The following is a 20,413-nucleotide window of genomic DNA, read 5'->3' on the forward strand; positions in this document are numbered from 1 at the left end:
CACGCAAGTGCCTGACGGTCCAGCTTCCAGCACAGCAGCCCAAGTCTACACTGCAGTCAGCCACTGAGGTAAGCGTTCGGATACCGCTTTTTCTGATCTGTTGCTTTTGAGATGCTTGTGGGCCCAATGGGCAGGCAGCTGACGCTGCCACAGAAGCTTGGCCCCTCCCTCCACCTACCTGGCTGGGTCCCCCAGACAGCAGCCCAGGGCCCCACCTGGCCCATGCGCCCCCCACAGAAGGGGTTATGCCCACGATAAAGTTCACCTTAATTTATAGAATTCTTCCCAGTCTCTGTACAAGGAAGAAAGCACTGTCTAACCAAATGCGAAGGCTTATTTAAAAGCAGCTCAGGGCGGCGGACTTGGCCCAGTGGTTACGGCATTCGTCTACCACATGGGAGGTCCGCGGTTCAAACCCCAGGCCTCCTTGACCCGTGTGGAGCTGGCTCATGCGCAGTGCTGATGTGCACAAGGAGTGCCCTGCCACGCAGGGGTGTCCCCCGCGTAGGGGAGCCCCACGCGCAAGGAGTGCGGCCCATAAGGAGAGCTGCCCAGCGTGAAAGAAAGTGCAGCCTGCCCAGGAATGGTGCTGCACACACGGAGAGCTGACACAGCAAGATGACGCAACAAAAAGAAACACAGATTCCCATGCTGCTGACACCAACAGAAGCGGACAAAGAAGACGCAGCAAATAGACACACAGAACAGACAACCAGTGTGGGGCTGGGGAAAGGAGAGATAAATAAATAAATCTTTTTAAAAAATAAAATAAAATAAAAGCAGCTCAGGCAGTGCAATAAGAGTTTTAAAGGCCTACGAGAAATCACCACCACCAATTTAGCAAACGTCTCAGCAGATGGGTAGACTCTGGTCATTCACGCTGCTCCAACTACAAAGGTTTTTGTAGCATCGCTGCGACACTTCTGCTTTTGTTATTTCTTTGGCTTGGATCTTTACAACACCCACTCTGCCTCATCCCATCCTTCTGGTCTAAATGCAGGCAGCTTTCCCTGAATATCCAAAGTTAGGCAGAGTCCCCGGTCCTCACGTTTTACTTTCTGCAGGGCACTTCCTGGGACCTAAAGCATTTATTTGTTCGGGTGCTTTTATCTGTCTTCTCCCAAGGAGCGTGGAAGCTGCTTGGGGCCAGGAGCTCAGCCGTATCTTGCTCACCACTACATTTGCAATGCCTACAAATGCTGCGGGGGAACAGTCAAGAGCTATTTATTGACCAACTGGCTGGGCCGATGGACCGAGTGGCTATTACAGCTCACTCGCTCCAGCTCGGGTGGATAAAATCACAGCCCAAGCCTCAGTTTCTCTATCTGAAAAAGAATGCTTCAAATGAGGATGGAGTCTTCCTTGGTGAAAGGTGCTTTGTGCACTGGTATAAATTACTGCCATAACAAAATATGCCTGATGGCAGGTCAAAGCTCTCGGTTACTCCTGCAAGCATTCTGAGTCCCGAGGCACAAATCTAGACTCCGGTTTTCCCATCTGGACAGCAACATACATGCTAAGCAGGAGTTTCCAGTTGCAGCTCGAGTTTCAGAAGTGTAAAATGCCTCTGAAATAACCACTGGAAAATACTTACACTGGAGGGACTTCCAGTTCCTTGCTACTGTCCCCCCCACCCCCACGTCCTGAAATCCAATTTAGTTAGTATCAGATATCAACAGGTTAGAAGAGGTTAAAACACTGTTAGGGTATTCACCTCTCCTCCTCTCCCTATTCACAAAGACGCCATGGTTGAACCACTAAAGAGCATGATTTGAAAACCCATGAATGGAAATGAAAGCTTTCAGTTGATTTTTTAAAGGTAAAACCTTAAAAATACTACTTCCAGCTCTCATCACTTTACTTGCCTCTAGAACGGGGATAGCAAGTACTTGGCATACCTAGCACTGCTCTCCAACTCCCTTAGATAACCCTCAGAATCCTTCTCCACACTCCAGTGAAATCGGTCTGTGAGATGAATTCCATTTCAGATCTTCTCTAAAACCAGTACGAGTTGGTATCAATGTATCAGTGATAGGGAGGGGGCAGAAAAAAACAGATATTTTCTTAGTACTAAAACACAGTAGTACAGAATGGGATAGCTGTAGGGGCAGAGAGAGAGAAAAAAGAAATGATAGGACACAAGAATCTATATAGTCTGAGTTTCCAAAGGGAGACAACGCAGTTAATAAGCTACTGCTCCAGCTGCTTGTGACCTCGGAGTTCTTCAGAAGGCCACGTTCTTCCTTCTTCAAGCTAGAGTCTTTAAAAGTACCCCGAGATGCTTCCTGTTATAGAACTATCCTAACGTTATTTCTCACCTTCCTGGAAACCCTCCAAGTTTGGGGTGTTTATTTTAGTATTAATATTTATGGTAACATATTCTTCCAGCACATCAGAGACTCCCTGGGAGGAAATTTCACACATGTGAAACAGCAACGAATTCACTTATCACATTCTCCCTGTGGTATCATCTAACTTCTTGATGCTCTGAAAGAAAGTCTGATCTCTCATATTCAGTTTTGCCCCCTCCTCCCCTCCTTCCATCTTCCTTTCCTTCCTCCATTCCTCCCTCTCCTCCTCTTTGACTATCTCCCATACTTCAGGCGTCACCCCTGCCCTCAGCAGGCCCCGGAAGCCAGGATGCTCCTTGGGCACATGTCCAGGAAGGCGTGTCTCTGAGAACCCAGCTGGGTTCCAGTGAGCACCGGTGGAGCTGGGAAACAGGGCACGCCTGCCGGGGGCCTGGGGCTTCCTCAGCACGCTCCCAAATAAACAACAGCGCTGCAGTCAAATGGGAGCTGCAACGAACTGCAATTCCTTTTTCTGCACTCTAATTTTAGAAGAGAGACAAATCACACAAAAACGGCTGACAGCAGTGATTTATTTAGAAAAATGACAACTTCAAGGGCAAGTCCTGAAAAGATATAAACAGCTCAGTCGCCCATGAGGCAGCACTTAAGAAGACCTGAAATGTGTGCAATTAATGTCTGCTAAATAAGCTACAAGGCGGTAAGGACGCACGTCTTAGTGGGAAGAGAGTCTGGCACCGTGAGGTCTATCGCTGAATTAGAAGAGAGGAAAAGCAGCAGAGCTCAAGGGACAGAAGACAGAGGCCACCCCTGCAGTTTGGGCGTGCTAGGGCAGCAGACGGAATGATCTTCAGTGGCCCCTGGAAAGACAGACATGAGATAACTCTATGGGTGCTGCAAAACCACTTAAAGGGTCAATTCCTGACTCTAGAAACTCACACTACCAGAATGGATTGAAACCTAACGGGGCACCAGAATCAAGAATCACTCTAGCTCCTCTCTCTGAGAATTCTGGCAGTCTGAGTTTCACCTGCATTTATTCAGTGACACAAGAAAGCACATGGGATATAGTAATATACAATAAATGTATAAAGAAAGTAATACCTTGTGGGTGGATCCACTCATTTCATTTAATGGAGCAAAATATTAAAGGATGACATGTGCCAGGTACTAGTGGGCGCTGGGGATACAACGATGAGCAGGCGCAGTCTCTGAGTCTAGTAGGAGACCCAGGTGTGTTCTCTGGGGTCCCAGTGGGGGACCAGGTGAGGTGTGTGCTCTCATGAGGCAGGTGTGGGGTACCATGTGGCACTCTAGGAAGGACATTTAACCAGAGGCTTCTTGGGAAGGGACGCCTAAGCTGATGCCTATGGCTTGGGAGGCAGAAGGGAAGGCAGAGCTAGCCCAGGCAGGTGGGAGGAACAGCATGAGCTGAGGAAGGAGGCAAACCGTAGCACAGCCCACTTAGGACGACACACCGGCCAGGGCACACGCGGTGGCTGTGGGAGCCCAGGAGTTCTGCAGAAGAAGAGCTTTGTAAGCCATCTTCAGGAGCGTGGCTGTATTAGGAGGGCCTGGAACAGCCACCGGTGGTTCAGGGCAGTGGTATTGTATGGGGCCCAGGACGGGGAAAATACCAATAAAGGGATGAAAATGGCTGCAGTGTGGGGAATGGATCGGGGCCAGGTAAGAAACGAGACAGTGGAGGCTTGGACCAGGAAGTGGCCCCAGGCTAATTCTAGACGATCAGCTGGCAGGACCTGATGACATAGAGGGATGTGGGGAATGAAAGAGAACTATCACCTCAGTTTCCAGCTTGTGAAACTGGGAGATACCGGGACCATCTGCCCAGGGTTAGGGTAAGGCAGGGTGGAGGTGGTGAGGTCAGCTCAGACCTGCCTGAGTAGAGATGTCACCAGGCAGCTGGCAATCTCTGGGCTCTCAATTTGGACGTCAGGAGTGTGTGGATGGGCACTGAAGGGACGAAATCGCCCAGGAAGCATGTGGAGTGAGAAGTCAGCCAGGGGCAGAACCGCAGGGAGCATCAACGGCGGGCAGAGGTTCTGAACAGCAGCCTGTGACGGAAGCAGAGAAGGAACTGCTGGAGAGGAAGCAGGGAAACCCAGAGCACCGGGCCCCAAGCCAAGGAGCGGAAAGCAGTGCAAGAAGGCAGGGGAAGGCAACAGGTTCCAATTTTGCAGAAAGGCAGGTAAGTCAAGGCTGCTTTTCTTGGTGAGAGCAGTTTCAGGGGAGTGGTGAGGAGGAAGCCGGGTTTCAGAGGTGACCGGTGGATGGGAGTATGATGGTGAGGCTAAGGTGTCAACTCAGCCAGTAATGCTGCCCAGCTAGGGAAGCACTGGGCTACCTGTAATACAAGGGCATTTCACGGACTTGAATCATCAGTGAGTTGACTGGATCTATGGCTGATTACATCTACAATCAACCGAGGAGATTGCCTTCAGCATTGTGTGAGATCTCATCCAATCAGTTGAAGGCCCTAAAAGGAGGTGATTGCAGCCCTCAGAAAGAGAACTCCCATCTCTACTTTGGACAGCCAGCAGTTCCCGGAGAACTAGCCGAGGACTTTTCATCAGAGCCCCTGGCTTGCAGCCTATCCTACAGAATTTAGACTCAGGTGGCCCCATGATTTCATGAGACAATTTGATAAACTCTCATACTATTTACAGGGTCAGTTCTGTGTCCCGAGAGAACCGTGACTAATACAGGAAGGTAAAGAAGAACAAAAGAAGGAGATTAAAATCTAGGCTGAAGAACTAAGGTAGCTTTTGGCAGCACTGTTTGCCACGGAGTAGAATGCAAAGCAGAGAGGTCTCACCTATCCAAGTGGACGTTGCAGCTACTGAAGAGCGAAGGACCTCTTTCTCAAGGCGCTAGTCTGCAAGCATGGCTCTCTCCTTCTATCCCTCTCTCTCTCCTTCTTCCCCTTCCCCCCAAACAATCACCAGGCCCCGTTTTTCTCTCACAGCATAATCACCATTTCCATGATTTGGGGGCAGGCGGGGAGTAAAGACTGTGGAGAGTCTCCACAATGAACAGCCAGGGGTTTGTCTTTTAATACAGTACTTCCACAATGTCCTCTGCAGGAACAGAGGAAGAAACCGGGAAGGCCCTCAAATTTAAAAGCGCACGTTAACATTAACCTAAGGATCTTTTTAAAAAGTTAATTATAAAAAATAAGAGCCCCCATCAAAATCCATTTGTATATAATGTAAATATAAATAAATCCACAGAGACAGAATTAGATCAGTGGTTATGTAGGGCTGGGGAAAGACAGGGATGGAGAGGTGACTGCTCAGGGGTAGGGGTTATTCTTTCAAAGAGTAATGAAAATGTCCTAAAATTGATTGTGGTGATGAATGCACAACTCTGAGATCATACTGAGGGTTGTATACTCTGGATGGGCTGTATGGTGTGTGAATGTATCTGAATAAAACTGCTTTTAAGAAATATGCAACATCAGAGCTTCCGGCTGTCCTGGCCATGCAAGCTCTGTGCCCAGTTTACCAGCCCGAACTGTGTCGGGGATGAGAACCAGGCAAGTGCGCAGGGGAGGGGTTCTGGTGTTCAGGCAGCCTCCCAGAAGGGAGAGAGGAGGGAGAGAGGGGGGACGGCGAGGAGGAGCCATCACGGCTGGGGCTCGTGACCACGGGCAACGCTCCTCTACTCACCTTTCCCCGTGCAGGACACGGGTCACTTTAGGAAGTTACCAGGAAGGGAAAGTTACAAACCGAGTCAATCCAGTTTGTCTCCCTTCCCCTTCAAGGAAGGTTCCGAATGAACTCCATCTGAGCAAAGGAGAGTTCTTTCTTCTTGATCAACAAATTTAGAAGACTTTAACGGTGTCACAGGCAGACCTGTTTCTCTATTGCTTTATTTTTTTTCCCACCATCATGTCAGAGTTGAGAAAAGTAAGGTGACTTCAGCCTCAGGAGGTCAGTGGACAGGACTGGGAGAAGGGACAAGCTCCTGGGGTAGGTGCTAATTTTCTCAGACATTTCCTCTAAAGTATCACATGCCCAGCATTGCCAAAACACATGCTTGCAATCGCCTCTCTTCCTCTCCAAAACGAAGTGCTGGATCGTATAATGTTAGCACCAGAACAATCTAAATGAAATTTGCTCAAGCAGTAACTGTTTTTGGCAGGTTTGAAAGAAATAGTCTGGGTAAGAACCTTCTTTCACAAGAGTCCCCCATTGTTTATGTTCTATTCAAGTTTTCTACTGCTCGAGTCAATCACGGTAATTTCTATTTTCTTAGAAAATGGTCCAATCCATTCAGATTTTTACATTTTTGAGCATAGAATTGTACTAGTAATCAATTTTAACTTAAAAACAACCTCTAAATCTATAGTTATTCCCCCTTCCTCATTCTTCAATATGTGTAGATATTCCCCCCCTTTTAAAAATTAGATTCTTGAGAAATCAGTCTACTTTGTTGGTCTTCTGAAATGATTAGCACCTGGATTTGACTATTGTACTATTTTTGCGTAATTGTCTGCATTTATCCTCAATAATTCCTGTTTCCAACCTTTCATTGTTCTCTTTACTTGCTCTTTTTATCTTTTTGAGTAGAATGCCCATTTATTTAAATGATTTCTTGTCTATAAGACCATAAAATTTTCTCTAAATATATGTATTTGTCCTTATTTCAAATTTCATAAGGATCCTTCCTGTTACTTTCTACAGAGTCTGCAGCTGCAGTTTTGCTCCCTTGCCGGAACCAATAATTATTTGGATGTGTGTCTTCATATCTCTAAGTAAGTTGATTTTAAATTTTTTATCTTGTATTTTCTATAATCACAGTACATTATAGGTAGAAAAAGTACCTGTATATTTACCACTTTTTAAAAATTTATAGATACTTGGTTTGTTTTTGTCTAATTTATGAAACTTTACTTTTCTATTTCCCAGTGTTTGGGCAGTCATTGCCTTGTTCTGGGGGTCTACCAGGTTTTACTTGACTTTTTTCATATAATGGTAGGGGAAAAGTAGAGGGCTCTAGAGTCCAACTGCCTGGGGCTTAAGCTGTACCACTCACTGGTAGCAGAATCTTAAAGAACCTTCCAGAAATCAGCAGGAGATGGAAGGGAGGGGGCTGGCACCCAATGTGGTGGCCATAAGGAGAGAAGTAACGTTTTGGCATACTTCACGGCTCACAGTAAGCTTCCAGAAACGGTAGTTAGTATTGCTAATATTATTCAGGTCTTCTTGAGCCATTAACACTTCCCTAAAGGTTAGAGCCAAGAAAGACACATTGTTGTTTGGTATCCAGCCTGTTTCAGATAAGCAACATGACAAACTGTCATCTCCCCTTGCCTTTTTACAATAGCCATTAATAATACCCCAGGGTCTAGATCCAGAATACAGTCATATTGTTGTCTTTCCAGTGTAGAGCTTATTTTAACAATTTCTGACATTTGCATTTGTTTGATAACCAGACTTAGAATAATTTAAACGATCTAGTTTTACTAATTCCAGTGTTTATGTGACCTATTCTTGAGCTCTCTGATTCCCCTCTTGAGCATTTGCAACATACCTTTAATTAAATTTTAAAGAAAGGATCGTGTTTATATATGAATGTCTGAGAACATCTTTCTCCGTGGCTTCATACTAAAGAGACAACTCAGTTGAGTTTAAAATGAATGGGTTGCAACATAACCCCTAAAACATTGTAGACAGTTTGCGAACTTGTTAACCGGAAGAACTTTTTATGTTTCAGGTTCCCGGGCCCCACATCTAGATAGTTGTAATGTGAGGTCTGAATTAAAAAAAAAAATCCCAAGTGGTTCTAATCTTCTGACAGATTCAGAAGCCTCTCTGTAGACATGGTTTCTTTGTTACAAACAAGTCCAAAATCAACTTAATTTTGGTTACTCTTTTCTCTTTTTGGATGCTCCCGACATGTTTTTTCCCTTTGTCCCTGTTATTCTATACTCTCTGCCAGGTATGCCCAGATGTGGGCCTTTTCCCCCTGAGTTCGTTCAGGGAGGTGGTGAGTGAGCCCCCATGCAGTCTCTCTCCACTTCGGGGAAGCACTCCTTCGTCTTAGCATTGATGACTGGTCACTAATGCTAATAATAGGAACGCTGGCTGTCCACTGTCTTCCATGTATATAACCTTGTCTCTTCTTGTTCTCTTTCTTACATTTTCCAGAACTGTTCCTCATTTTTATCCTTCACTCATATTACCCATCAGACTTGCCATTGCATCTGTATCAGTTTCCTGTGGCTGCTGTAACAAATTACCACACGTTCAGTGGCTCAAGACAACAGAAATTTATTCTCTCACAGTTCTGGAACCAGCATCACTGGGCTGAAATCAAGATGGCAGCAGGCCACACTCCCTCTGGAGCAGGGGTTCTTAACAAGGGTCAATGAGCTTGAATTTAAATAAAAAAAATATTCTTGTGGGGATGTGTTGGTATGGGTATGATATATTTATTAAATAATACACAGTATGCTGTGGACTTAGTCAGGAGTCCGTGGTTTTCACCTGCCTGGCAAAGGGTCCATGGAACAAAAAAGATTAAGAACCCCTGCTCTGGAGGCTCTCTGGGAGAATCCCTTCTTTGCCTCTCCCAGCTGCCAGCATTCCATGACTTGTGGTTCATCAGTCCAATCTCTGCCTTTATGGTCACTTTCCCTCCTCCCCTGTCATCAACTCTCCTCCTGCCTCCCTCTTAGAAGGACACCGGTGACTGCATTTAGGGTCAGATAATCTCACCATCTCAAAATTCTTAACCACATCTGCAAAGTCCTTTTTCACCATATAAAGTCACATTCACAGGTTTTAGGGATTAGGTGGACAGTATCTTTTGGGAGGGGTGGGGGTAGAAAAGTGTTTTTGTTTCCTGGGCTGCTGAAGCAAATACCGATGCAACGGTTCAACAATGGGAATTTATTCATTCACAATTTAAGGCTGGAAAAAAGTGAAAATCAACATGTCATCAAAGCAATGCTTTCTTTGCAAAGATCAGCGTTCCGGGGCTGGCTGCCAGCGATCCTTGGTCCTTAGCTTTTCACATGGCAAGGCACATGGTGGCATCTCCTGGATGCTTCCTTCTCTTCCAGGTTCCACTGCTGTCCAGCCTCTTGCTTCCTGTGACTCTTCTCTGTCTGAATTTCATTCCACTTATAAAGAACTCCAGGAGTAGGATTAAGACCCATCCTGTCAGTCTGGGCCACACACACCTTAACTGAAGGAACCTCCTCAAAAGGTCCTACCTGCAATGGGTTCACATCCACAGGAATGGATGACATTTAAGAACATGTGTTTCTGGGGAACATACGGCTTCAAACCACCACAGGGGGTGCTGGCGGTAGACAGCCTACCTCACATTCCTGCTGCTAATTTGGATTTTAGTTCTTTTGGATTTCGTTTCCTCAAAACCTCTCCCTATATAATCTAACTCCATTTTCTTTCATTCTGTTGTCTTTTTCCATCACCCACTTTTCCTTATGCTTTTCTGCTCCTTTTCCAGCAAAGCCATATTTTTTTTGTAGACTATTGAAGATGCCACACATTTCCCCCCAAATTTTCTCCTGGATCCTAGTGTAGATGACATTGCTTCTCAGTCTTCCAGAAATGGTTGCCTTTACCTCGCTCTGCAGGACTTCCACAGTCTTTACTCATCCTTGAGCAAGGAAAACTTTGTCCAGACTAATGACTTCTAACCGATGCTTTGTGTCAACCATCAGTGGTTCCATCTTCTGTCCAGCTGCAAAAAGGGTGGCTCTTCTCCTCATACCTACTTTGGGAGGGGCAGGGGTCATAAGGCGAGAAGCACCACTTCCAACCAACTTGGAAGCTCAACTTTGGCTGAGGTGTCACTTCCTCCTCAGGTTGCCTGAACCAGTGCAAGACACAAAGCATTTTTTCCCAGCATGCATAGCTCCCAGGGCACCCTGCTTACAGCCCTTCAGTTGGGGGCATACACCTACTAGAATGCATGGAAACCATGTCAGTTTCCCCCTACTTCCCATCTGGTTGTATTCTGGTGTTTTCTTTCTCTACTCAGATAAAAAAGACAAACAAAAAGACTGGTTTATGGGGCCACCTTCAGAAGCAAGTAAAAAGGGGTAGAAAGGAAACACAGATTAGTTCTGTACTTGGACTGTGCCTCAAAGCGCGTGAGTCAGGAACTAGACAATGGAGAAGGTATAACATTACCTTCTGCCTTTTTTTCAAGCGGGTGGTGGCGGTGAAGAGGTGGGGTCTCCCCTTCAGGAACCTTCCTGTCTGGAGCCCCGGCCCGGGCATCACTCCCATGGGCCCTCCAAGACTCTGGTATTTGAAAGTCCTTAGTTTTGGCTGGCTTGTGAGTATTCACTATTTTTCTGTGTCCTCATGTGTCCTCAGGGAGAAATTAAGAGACAGTGTGCTTTAGGGCACTTAAACCAGGATGGAATCTGTGCCTTCCTGACAAGAAGCTTGTGGTTTCCACAGCAGTCATATTCTTCAGAGATGGCAACTCTGTTTTTAGCAACTGGCTTAATCCTTGGCAAACGAAAGTCTGGCTTCTCCTCAAACTGCAGGGCTTTTCATCCTCCAAGAAGGGAAAAAGTACCTCAAAAAAAAAAAATCTTTTTCCCATTGGCAGGTTTGGCTCCTCAGCAAGGCGCAAGGCTTCAGGCCTCCAGGCTCTTGCGTACCTGGCAGGCAGACCCTCCCCTGGCTCCCAGGGAAACCCACAACCTGGAATCAGGACAGAACATTCTAGAAATCACTTCAAGTACAAACCATCGGAACTGCCAGAGGTGAAGAAGCCTGACTCCAACTGGAAACAGCTGAAGACAAACAGACCTGCTGGCTGAACAGTGGGAGTCAGCTGGCTCTTGTATGGAGACTGGGAATCGCTTTTCCATACCTGCACCTTTTTTTTTTCTTTTCCAGTAGCAAACTTCCTCCTTAAGGCCACTTTTTAAAAGGTTAAATAAAACATTTAACCTAACCTAATAGGCTAAGGCCGATAAGGAAAACCCATTAGAAAGTTAATGACATGGTTTAACTGCAGGGGATGTAACTATAGTACTCCGAGCAACTTGAAAGAAAAGAATCAGGAACTGATGGACATGCAGAGGTAACCAATAAAGGGAAAGGAAATGCCTTGAACTGAGTGTCTGCTAAGGCTTTATTATCTTATTTCACTTACACCTCAAAGTTTCTTTGGCAGATATGGTTGTAAAAAGCTGCTGATTCAAAAGTAAAACGAAGTATTCTGGGATTGATTGTATGATTTAGATGCTAAAATATTAGTTTTTCAACATTCTCCTACTTACTCCAGGCTTTGGGATATTTTAATCCTCAGCTGAACAGGCAAGGAATACAATTTCCGTTTTACAGCTTCAGAAATACGAAGTTGGCGTGGGTGATCAATTGAACCCAGGTCTGTAGGACTAAAAAGTGCTAGCCTCTTTTTACTCATTCAGCAACTATTTACTGAGCATCTAACATATGCCAGGCAGAGTTCTAGGCACCAGGAGTAGCACAATGAGCAAAACAAAGGCAGTACTCTCAAAGCTTACATGCTAGTGGGAGGAGGGGAGTGGGGGTCTGCTGGAAAATGTTTAACCCCTGGCTCTCTGGGATCTGTAGTATCTTTACCCATTTCCATGATGTCAGTACTCCCACCGTGGCCCTCTTCAAGCCACCTGCCTGATGTGACAGTACAAAGTCGGGAAGAGATGTGCACAGCCGGCTCTTGTGAGCCTGTCCACGCCAGCTCCAGCACACCACTGGTGAGGAGGGATGGCAACAAGTAATTAAACAGTACGTAATATTCAACTGTATGGACTATATTATGAATTGAAGATAAATTATACAATTATATAATATGTCTAGTGGCTTTGACTTTATAAAAAATAAAGCAGGGTGATAAGGCAGCAGTGAGTGGCCAGTGTCGTGTGGGCAAGCTATTATATATGGGGCAGTCATCGCTCTTACCAGATGACATTGACCAGAGATCGGATTTCCTCATCTGTAATATCTGGATAAGGATTTTGCACACAAAGAACTTGGATTACTTCCCGCTGTCCTCTGAGGAATTCCTCCTCTTCCCAAGGTGAAGCTCTGGGCTCTACTAAAATTCTCTGTGCTACTGCTTCTCCTCCCGGCTCTAGCCTCAAGCTTTTTAAATTCAGAGAAACCAGTTAGGACAATGAGTTCCTTTCAGGCACCAAAGGCCCTCCTAATGAGGACCAAATCACCACTTTTCTCTTCCCACAGGTCCTTCTCTCTCGTCCTCTCCTTCCCTCGTCCTCTCCTTCCCTCGAATGTTTCAACTCTGTTGGTCAAACCACCATGAAATGAGTCATGAAACGAATCAACTTCACATTTGTTCACACATCTCAGGCCAAGAGATGGGTGATATTTTCACAGAAAACACGCAGTGTAAATTCCTCCTGGTGAACTGCAGGAGGAAAGGAGGCCTGCTCGGCCTGGAGCCCCTCTAGCCCAATGCCCAACTCTTCCTAACAACTGGAGTTCCAGGCTCAAAATCGCCCTTTTCAGCTCCTCAGTGCCACCATCTTAAGAACTCCCTCCTTTATTTTTCGGGGAAAAGGTGAGAGTGATTAGCCGAATGTGCAAGAGAAAAAGGAGACATTTCTGCTTGCAGAGCAAACTGGGACTTGCCTGGAAATTAACAAAGTTATCTCGCACAATACCATGTCTGGGATTCCAAATTAATGCTTCAGCCAAAATTCTTCATCTGGCTTTCCGTGCTGACCTTTCCCCTCTCAGCAAGACTCCTCTTCCTTTTAGGCCAGACAGAATTCACCTCTGGGTTTTGTCAGCGGCAGAGGTCTTGTTAATCAGCAACAAGCAAAACCGCCACCAGGGAAAGCAGGGAAAGCAAACTAGCCAGCGAGACCCTCTGGGGAGAGAGTTGTTTGAAGCAACAATTATAAGGGCAGTACTTCACAAGAAACTTTCATTTTATTTTATTTTAAAGTAATTTACAAAGTACATATTTGTTGCAGAAAACTTAGAAAATACAGGAAAAAATAAAAGAAATATCAATAATCCTGCTACTCAGGAATTACCTTTAACATCTTTAGGTATAGCTTCCAGACTTTAAAAAAAAAAAGCATCAACATTTTATAAAATTGGGTCTATATTGTACATGCTGTTTTCTATTATATTTTAAACTGCCATCAAGTCAAGTCATAAATTATTGTCATTATTAACATAAGATTCCAGGCCATTAAGTATTATGTGACAATTTTAATGGAGGTATATATGCTATAAAATAGTAAGACCTGTTGGACATCAAGGCTGTTTCCATTTTTTCGCTGTTCTAATGATCACTTTGGTAAAAGGGTCTGAACCTCTATTTTCTGCACAACTTTACTAGATACAACAATAAAAAATAAATACCCAGGTGTGCTAAGTCAAGGGCTCTGTACATTTTTAAGGTTTTTGATAACTTCTGTAAAACTAGATTCAAACAATAAAAAATAAATACCCGCAGGAAGTGAACTTGGCCCAGTGGATAGGGCGTCCGTCTACCACATGGGAGGTCCGCAGTTCAAACCCCGGGCCTCCTTGACCCGTGTGGAGCTGGCCCATGCGCAGTGCTGATGCGCACAAGGAGTGCCCTGCCACGCAGGGGTGTCCCCCGCATAGGGGAGCCCCACGCGCAAGGAGTGCGCCCTGTAAGGAGAGCCGCCCAGCGTGAAAGAAAGTGCAGCCTGCCCAGGAATGGCGCCACCCACATGGAGAGCTGACACAACAAAATGACGCAACAAAAAGAAACACAGATTCCCATGCCGCTGACAACAACAGAAGCGGACAAAAAAAAGAACACGCAGCAAATGGACACAGAGAACAGACAACTGGGGTGGGCGGGGGGGGGAAGGGGAGAGAAATAAATAAAATAAATCTTAAAAAAAAAACCCAAAAACCCAAGTGTGCTAAGTCAAGGACTCTGTGCATTTTTAAGGTTTTTGATAACGTCTGCAAAATTGCTTTGCAAATTCAGACCTCAGCCAGCACTTGTAGCAACCCATACCCTGGCTGGCCCTGGGTGACTCTCTGAATTCTTACCAATCTGTTAGGCTGAAAATAATATTATGCTGTTTAAGCTTACATCTATTTGACCACTAGAGAAACTGAACATTTTATTGGCCATTTCCAACTCTTTCATCAGAACTAGGGAGTGGCACTGAAGAGAGGGTGGCAGTTCCAGGGAAATGTCTTTCACCCCATCAGTTTCACTAGAAAACTCAAGGTTGCACGGCAGCCCTTTCAAGGAACTCAACTAACAACTGTGTTCCTGTAACTTAGCTGAAGTCCTGGGACCTCCTCTCGCCTTCTTCTCCTTTGTTAACTGAATATATTTCTCTGGATACACTGAGAAAACATTCTCAAATAGCCTCAATAAATATCAGTTGTGCCCAAAAATGTTTTGCATGAGGGCCAAGAAGTATGATGAAAGTAAACGTACTAGGGAGGGGGGGAAAAGCATTTGGAAAGATTTACACATTTGCTCAAAATCATACGGGTAAACTGGAACCAGAACTCAGCCCTCCCGACTTCCCTGCCACGCTGGCAAAAGAGGAAGATTTACCCACATAAGCCTGACCACCAACACTGAAGGGGCGGGGGTAGGGGACAGCAAACCACAGACCCCAGAACCTCAAGGAAAACAGTTCTTCCTTCTACTAGGAAAAAATTTTTAAAGGGTCTTAAATGACACCAAATAAAAGGCAGAAAGAACTCAGCAAAGTGCAAGGGCCAAGGAAGACAGGCCACCTGCACGTGGTCCAGAGAAAGAGAAGGTGGGTGTTTGGCACACGTCCCTGCCTGCAGGAAGCTCACAGGTTTTCCAGCAACAGCAGTCACTCGCCATCTCGCGCCTCCCACCCAGGAAGAGCCCTACCACGAGGGAATGGAGCCTTGAACCCTAACACTGGCTCCACACTGCAGAACCACCTGGAATAAACCGCCCCCCTCCACCCCAGCACAAGGCCCCCAGTGCATCCCACTTCACAGGCAAACGGGCACTTGGACTTGGCGGAGAGCCTTGGTTGTCTGTAAAATTTCAAGCCCTGGTTTCTGGAGTCCAGCTGAGAGGTGTGTCTGGATCTGTGTGTTCTCGAGATCCTTGCACCCAGGCATTACAAAGAGGCGAAACACCACTCTGCCTCTCCAACAGTGACCACCTGCTGCAGGGTGCCCAGCCTGAGAGCCGCACTCAGAGCTCAAGTCCCTGGAAAGCAACGGCTGCAGCGGCAGCAGCGGGCAGGCCTCCCTCTCCCAGGGAACACAGAGGTGCAGCGGGGGGCCTGACCACCCTGCGTGGCCCACCCTGCCCAGCCAGAGAGGCTGTGGGGCCCAGAGCCGGAGCGCGGCTGGCAGCTGGTGCGCCCGGGTCTGGTTTTTGTTAAGCGACAGCATCTCACGGTGTCTTCAAAGCTTCGGGGCTCAGACGCCAGCACTATGAATTCCAGCTGCTCTGTGTGAAACCTTATCCTGCAGCCTGGAAAGCGGACCCCTCTGATCCTTCACAGTCTTGGATTTAAAAATGCCAAATTCGGGGAGGAACAGGGGGCCTCCCACCCTGCTCTCCTCCTGGCTCACGACCTCCGTGTGCAGTCAGGCCAGGAAAGCTGTTTGGGATCCCAGCAGAAACTGCGGACCCCTAACTATGGAAGCCTCTAACTCTGTCCGCCCCATTCTCCAAGCTCAGGGAATTCCAAGGCAGGTTTCAAGTCGACAACTTCAAAAGCTCTTCCAAAGAGACGCCAGAGGGAAACACGCGTCCCTGCTTGGAGGCTCCTGCATAAATGCCAGCCCAAGCTAGTTAATCTGCGACAACTGCTTGCTCATATTTTTGGAGTAGGGCAGTGGTTCTCAAACTTCAGCAAAAGGCCTGTTAAAACTTTCACGGCTGGGCCCCCTCCCCAAAGTTCTGACTCTAAGTGGGTCTGCAGCGGGCCCAGAAAATCTCCATTTCGAGCAAGTTCCCAGGAGATGCTGAAGCTGCGAAACTGGGAGCTACACTTTGAAAACCACTGAATTATGGTATAATATTAAACTAACAATGCCACTTTCATGATGATTTCTACACAGCCAACTTTATGTGGCATACACCTAAGATTTCTCTGATCCGACTTACTAGTGTGGGGGCACCACTGAAAGACTGACAAAAAAGAAAAAAGAAGAAAAAAAGAAAGGCTGTTGGAGATACACCAATGGCTTTGGGAAGATGCAAGATGGGGCAGGGCAGCCTTCACTTCACAAACAGAACAACGACTTCCTATGGACACTCTGAAGAATCAAATGTCCACAGCCTGAGTCAACCCAGCTCACCTTGAGCCATGATGTTCTGGGACCCCCTTGTCCTTCTTATATACTCCTCCCGTCCTCTCTGGGGCTCCTCCTGCATCAGAAGAGCTTCTCCTCCTTCTTCCCAAGACCACTCTACCCACCCTAAGCTCTTGCTCAAACTTCCTCCTCCCCCCACCAGGACCTGCTTCCACCCCAACTTGAAAACTGCCTTCTCCATAGACCCTTGTAGGCCTTGTCTTTCTCGACCTCTAACCAGTGACTGGCACTGGTTCCTCCTCTCACCTTGAAACTCTTCTCCTGGGACTCTCTGGGACCTTCTCTGAATGATCTTCCTTACTCTGCTTCCCTGGCTGGCTTGCTGCATGCTTTTATACCAATTAACAACAGCGGACAAGACAGACCCTGCCCCTGCTCTCTGGGAGGTGACATCCAACAGCTAATTACACACGTGGTAGTTTAACTGCAAAAGTGCCAAGTGCTCCGAATGAGAAGCTCAGGGTGCCTGAACTGCATATGATGGGGGGGTCGATTGGAGTTGGGGAGTTAGGGGAAGGGAAGGCTTAAAGAGGGAAGTTAACATTGAAGCAGTATCTGGAATTGGCCTGGCACTTGTTTTGAGAGGGCCTCAAATGTTAGTGAACTCAAGGATCCATCTTCTGTTCTCTTTTCTATCCTTCCCTGTGCAATTCCTTGACAAATAAATATTCTCTCGTAGCTTTAGTAACCACCAATGATTCCAAAAATTATCCCTCTCCAGCCCCTGCTTCTCTTCTGAACTCCAGCTCCACATTTCACTATCTGTTGGACCTCTAACTACTGATGCCTCACAGGAACCTCAAACCCAGAATGTTAAATGAGACTTTCCTCAGACGAAATTGCTCCATGTCCTCCTTCTCCATCTTGGTGAGAGGCAGAACCACCCAGCCAGAGCCCAAGCTATCTTATCTCGAAACCACCTACCCCCAATACTCCCATTCATCACATCTAAAAAGCCACCCATTCCAGTTAATTCCATCCATCCAACCAATCTCTTGAATCTATCATTATCATCTAGTAAGTCTTCCGGACCTACAACCGTATTTTCTTAATTCAAGGTAGACTTTTTGCTTATGATAAGAAAATACACGCTTATGATAGAAAATTCTGAAAATACAAGGTTCAATAAACTAGCAAATAGCCACTGATGTATTGGTGTATTGACATATACATACAAGTGTCTTTGCTCATCTTGTTTAGAAACTGCCATCATGTTATAAATACATACAGTAGCCCCCATAGTCACCCCTTGTGTAGTCCACTCCCTCTGAGGCTGGGCATGACCATGGGACTTGCTTTGGCCAAAAGGACGTTAGTGAGCATGATACAAACAGAAGCTTGATAAGGACTTACACATTGGGGCTTATCTCTTTTGACCTGTCCCTCTTAGAATCTGTAAGAAGACGGGGCCAGTCTGAAGGCAAAAGTCCCCACGAGGGGAGAGGGCCAGGCCCAACCCTTCAGGCCTGACGGCAGTGGCTGCAGGTGAGACCCGCGAAGAACTGTTGTTTTTAAGCCACTAAGCGTTGGGATGGTTTGTTGCACAAGAGATAACAGAAACAATATAGTTTTATTTTCTGCTTTTTTTTAGCTTCCCATTATACAATGAGCATTTCCCTGTATCATTAAATCAGTGGTTTTTCAACTAGAGGTAAACGAGAGAATCACACAGGGATCTTTGTAAACAGACCAGATCCCCGCCTCCACTTCTGACCCACTCAGTGAGAATCTTTGTCAGGTAGGGTCTGGCTTGTATACTTTTTAGAAAACCCCACAAAGCATCTTTGGTTAAGAATCACTGCAGTAAATAATCTTAAAGTATACATATTTTAAAGGCCAGTGTTTCATGTGTGTATGTGCCAATAAATAAATTGCCTCCATTGCTGAGAATTTTGTTTTTTTCACATTTTTTCTTATTTAGAATTAATGAATATCTTTGCACATATACTGTATGCATTTCTGATTCTTTCCATAAGCTGGATTTCTAGAGTTGGACTTATTAGGTCAAAAGATAGGTATATAGTTAAATGTCTTCAATATATAGTTTTAAACTGTTTGCCAGAAAAGCTAAAACAAGCTATACTCTCATCAGCAATCGAGGCAAGGACCTTTCCCAACACAGCCCCTGCAAGATTATCTGAGAAGTGAACAATTATCACATTTTATTTGGCATTTCTTTGATTATCAAAAAGTTAAGCACTTTTCCCTATAGTACTTGGCTATATTTCCTCTGTTTATGGTCTCTTTCTTGCCTTTGGCTCATTTTTCTATTGTAATAATGGTTTTGTTTAGTTTTTTTCACTAGATTTACATAAGCAATTTCTATATTAAGGGTTTTAAACTATTTTTTGTCACTTGTGACAGTTTTTCTACTTTGACTTTTAATTTTGCAATACTTATTATATACAGAAGTTAATTTTAAAAAGCAGTCCAATCCACTGCTCTTTTTTCTTTCTGATTCCCCCCAGCTCACTCTGTTTGATATTTAGAAAACTAACTCCTCCATAAGAAAAATAAGATGTTCCCATATACTTCCTTAGTTTTTTTATGGCTTAATTTGAAATGTCTAACTGGACTTTATTTTGGTATATATATATTTTTTGCATTGGTCATTTACAAAGTTATCCACCTCTCTCTCCACTGATTTGTGATGCTCTGTCTTCATGTATTATATTTTCATAAACACTAGGGTTAGATTTTGAGTTGTTGGTTCTGTTCTTCTAACCTGTGATGACTCACATATCCATCACGCTAGTTTAATGACTGTGCATTTAAAACAGGTTTTACCATTGTGCTTTCAGGTATTTACTCACAAATATTTACCGAGCCTCCATCGTGTGCCAGGTACCGTCCTAGACACCAAGGAGACAGCAGTAAACACGACAAAGCAGTTAACTGTTTGTTGCCATTTCCTGGGCGGGCAACGGAAAATGACCAAGTAATCCTAACCACTGTCACTGGTATCGACTGAAAACGTCCCCCTGTGTGCCGGGCTCTGTCAGGCACATTGCATGTCAAATGTAATCCTCACGACAGTTCCAGGACAAAGCTTTATTATTATTTCCATTTTACAGATGAGGAAAACTAACGCCCAGATGGCCAGTAACTGGCCAAGCGAGACGTGAATGCAAGCAGTCTGGGCCACAGCCTATGACCTACCCCACAAGAAATAAGGCAAATAGTTCAGATGAAAGTAGAGAAGAGAGACCGCCAGGACAATCTGCTACTTCAGGATATCAAGGAAGGCCTTTCTGAGGAAGTGGCATCTGAGAAGATACCTGAATGGTGAGAAAGAGTGAAGCCATGAGAAAGCCCAGACCAGAAAGGAAAAGTTCTATGGAGAGGCAACAGCACATACCAAGTGGGTGTGGGTTGAATTACATCCCCCAAAAATGACATGTTCAGTTGCTAACGTCCAGTACCTCAGACTGTGGCTTCATTGGGAAATGGGGTCATTGCAAATGTAATTAGTTAAGATGAGCCTAAACAGAGCAGGGTGAGCCCTAACGCAACATGACGGTGACATTTAAGAGGAAGGAGTTTGTGAGAGTTATGGCCATGGCCGATGGGGTTAACTACCAGGGCAGATGGCCCCTCTTTGGAAATGGTGTTTATGTGTGATGAATCTGGACTCAGATGGGATCTCCCTTCATAAGACTTTCATGCTAATGTGCTGGAGGTGCAGTTAACGTTGGGATTTAAGATATATTTAGGGGATTTGAATCTCTGGACTGACAATGTGATAGCCAGGTCCTG

General features: G+C 45.5%; 1 protein-coding gene across 1 annotated transcript in view; it reads right to left on the reverse strand.

The window, feature by feature from the left end:
- The window catches only part of EEPD1 (endonuclease/exonuclease/phosphatase family domain containing 1), a 125,903-nt gene that overhangs the window by 53,418 nt on the left and 52,072 nt on the right, over window positions 1-20,413 (reverse strand). The gene's annotated exons all lie outside the window — the stretch shown is intronic.

The sequence above is a fragment of the Dasypus novemcinctus genome, chromosome 5, assembly GCF_030445035.2.
Source record: "Dasypus novemcinctus isolate mDasNov1 chromosome 5, mDasNov1.1.hap2, whole genome shotgun sequence".
Classification (NCBI taxonomy): Eukaryota; Metazoa; Chordata; class Mammalia; order Cingulata; family Dasypodidae; genus Dasypus; species Dasypus novemcinctus.